The following is a 3,102-nucleotide window of genomic DNA, read 5'->3' as shown; positions in this document are numbered from 1 at the left end:
AAGCTTGAGTCGACTCCTGCTACAGCCGAGTCGACTCCTGATCGCGCGAGTCGACTCCAACCCACCAACGGTCATATTGTCAGGCTGCGCAGAGTGTGCAGAACGGGCAGAAAAAGCAGTCTAACGGCTAGTTTCCGTGGAGGTTGGCTTAAATAGCCACAGAGGACTGTAGCAAGGCAGAGAACAACCATTCCACTCCAACTAATCAAGCATTCAAGCTCTGCAACGTGCTCTTCAACGAAAAAGAGGAAGATCTGCATTTACTACTTCCAACTACATCTTCCCAGTAATTAAAGCCTCCTTCTCCTGCATTCAAGTCGACTACTCTTTCAAGAGGAGACCAGAAGTTTAAGAAGCCATTCGTCATCCCCAATCTAAAAGCGTTTGAGGCTTCTTAACTTCATTTATTGTTCATATTGTTTTCATCTGCTTTTTGAGAAGCTCATTTTCTGTTTTCTTTCTACAACTTGTATTTACTTGGTTCAATCGGGGATTGAATCAAGGGGATTGAGGTTGGTTGGTGAGCCGAGTTAAAACCAACGTGTGTAAGGGTTTGATTGTGATCCCGAAAAAACAATCGGGGCGGTTCTAGTCGGTGAGCCTGGGAAAACCGACCGAGTTCGTTGTGAGCTCGTAAAACAACAAGTTTGGTTGTGAGCTTGGAAAACAACCGGCTGTAATCCAAGGGGGTTATAGTGAATTCCCAAGTGAGACTTGGGGAGTGGACGTAGGAGCAAGGGTTAGCTCCGAACCACTATAAAACCTTGTGTTTGTGTTGGATTGTCTCTCTTCTTCTTCCCCTCACATCACTCACAGCACTTAGCATTAATTAAATAACTTGCAATAGTTTTTAATTAGTCAACCACATCGTTTTAATTATCTAAATTATTTTAAAACCCAATTCACCCCCCCTCTTGGGTTGTCTATCTGGGCAACATTAATCATTAATAATACATGGCTCAAATTCTCAACTCTTGAGAATATGCATCATCATCTTATTAATTCCTTGGACGATTCATAGACACAATAATAATATGAATGAAAAAGATGCCTTTCATTTATTCAATAATAATAAAGTCAAGTACAAATTATGTCCTAGAATTAATAATGTGTCAGCCAAAATTGGCTTCTAGGGCATACATCTAACACACGCATCGTGACCCCTCCACTTACCTGGGAGCTTACCTGGTCGACTAAGGTTACTAAACCGGATTGGAGGCTTAGGTGTCCTCTTCAAACTAGTTAGGAGCTGTCTAAAATTTTTAGGAAAACATTAGAAATTATTGGGTGATGTTTAATTTTAATTAAATTTTTGTTAAGGTGTTTGTTTAGATCTCTTTAGGTGGTATTTGTACCAATCTAAATAAATAAATAAATAAATAAATAATAAAATTATATATATATATATATATATATATATATATATATATATATATTAGTATATGCTATTGTGGGAGAGAGATAAAATGAATAGATTATTTCGAGTTGAATCAAAAGATAAAAATTTAATTGTTCAAAATTCAAATAATCAAATGGAAGATAATGGTAGTAATCAGGGAGATAATGAATTTCAAGATGACTTACCTATTAGAACGCTTCGTGATTATCTACAACCCACTAGGACCAGTACCCCATCCTGTATGGTTATCCCTACTACTGTGGGAGCTTTTGACATGAAACCAGGAATAATCCAATTACTCCCAAAGTTTCACGGACTTGATTTTGAAAGTCCCTATTTGCACCTGAAAGAATTTGATGAAGTGTGTTCAACACTTCATTTCAATGATGTCACTGAAGAGGTAGTTAAGCTTAAGTTATTTTCTTTTTCTTTAAAGGAAAAAGCTAAGTCATGGTTACACTCCTTAAGGCCTAGGACCATAGCTACCTGGCAAGAAATGACAAAAGAAATTTTAAAGAAATTCTTCCCAACACATAAAACAAACATACTTAGAAGAAATATCATAAACTTTGCACAAAAAGATGGAGAAACGTTTTTTCAGTGTTGGGAAAGATTTAAGGACCTTCTGCTTGCTTGCCCACATCATGGATATGAAATTTGGAGGGTCATTAGTTTTTTTTATGATGGTTTGTCCTCCAATATGAGACAATTTGTAGAAATGATGTGTAATGGTGAATTCATGAGTAAGGAACCAAATAAAGCCTGAGATTATTTTGATCTTTTAGCAGAAAATGCACAAGCTTGGGATACAACAGATAAAAATGAAAAATCTAAAATAGCACCTAATGCAAAAGGAGGAATATATCTTATTAAAGATGATAATGATGTCAATGTAAAAATTGCTAATCTGACTAGGAAGGTTGAAGCCATGGAATTAAGCAAGGCTAATATAGGAAAAGCACAAACTATTGTTGAAAGTATATGTGGAATTTGCGAGAGTAATGCACATGTGACCAAGGATTGTCCTACAATCCCTGCTTTTCAAGAAGTGTTGCATGATCAAGCAAATTTCACCAATACTTATAAAAGACCATTTCCAGAAACATATAATCCTAATTGGTGAAACCATCCTAACTTTAGTTGGAGACATGGACCCACTGCCAATGAATCTCAAGGAAATTCTGTTCCTACTCCTTATGTGCCACCACATAGGAAATCCCTTGAAGATACTTTGCAAACTTTCATTCAAGGGCAGACTCAGATAAATCAGAATACAATGCAATCACTCCAAGAACTTAAAAATTATGTAGGTAGAATTGAGGCTCAACTCAATGTTAGAAAAAAAGGAACATTTCCAGCCCAACCTCAATCTAACCCAATGGGTCAACATGAGGTCCATGAAGCAAGTTCATCCCAACCTAAATTTGAACAAGTTAAGTCTGTCACGACCCTTCATAGCGGAAAAATAATTAACAAAGAAATCCCAACGAAGGATGACAAACCTGAAAAATCTATTGAAAAGAATGATGAAGATGATAATGAACAAGATGAATCAATACCCCATCATAAGATAGTTGCTCCATTTCCTCAGCGCTTGCCTGCAGCTAAAAAGGGAATACCTGACCAAGAAATTCTGGATATCTTTAAACAAGTAAAGATTAACATTCCTTTATTAGATGCCATTAAGCAGATCCCATCTTATG

The 3,102-nt window shown here is 36.7% G+C and overlaps 1 non-coding gene across 1 annotated transcript; it reads right to left on the bottom strand.

Moving 5' to 3' along the window:
• Positions 1–1,943: 1,943 nt before the first annotated feature.
• Positions 1,944–2,050, bottom strand: LOC148703834 (small nucleolar RNA R71). The gene has a single exon (XR_015982310.1). It is a non-coding gene; the product is annotated as a small nucleolar RNA R71 (small nucleolar RNA).
• Between the last annotated feature and the right edge of the window lie 1,052 nt (positions 2,051–3,102).

Source organism: Phoenix dactylifera, chromosome 4 (assembly GCF_051530095.1).
Source record: "Phoenix dactylifera cultivar Ajwa chromosome 4, Ajwa_hap1_PhDact_Kaust_v1.1, whole genome shotgun sequence".
NCBI lineage: Eukaryota > Viridiplantae > Streptophyta > Magnoliopsida > Arecales > Arecaceae > Phoenix > Phoenix dactylifera.
Note: the sequence above shows the minus strand (reverse complement) of the source record. Positions and strands in the feature narration are given on the sequence as shown.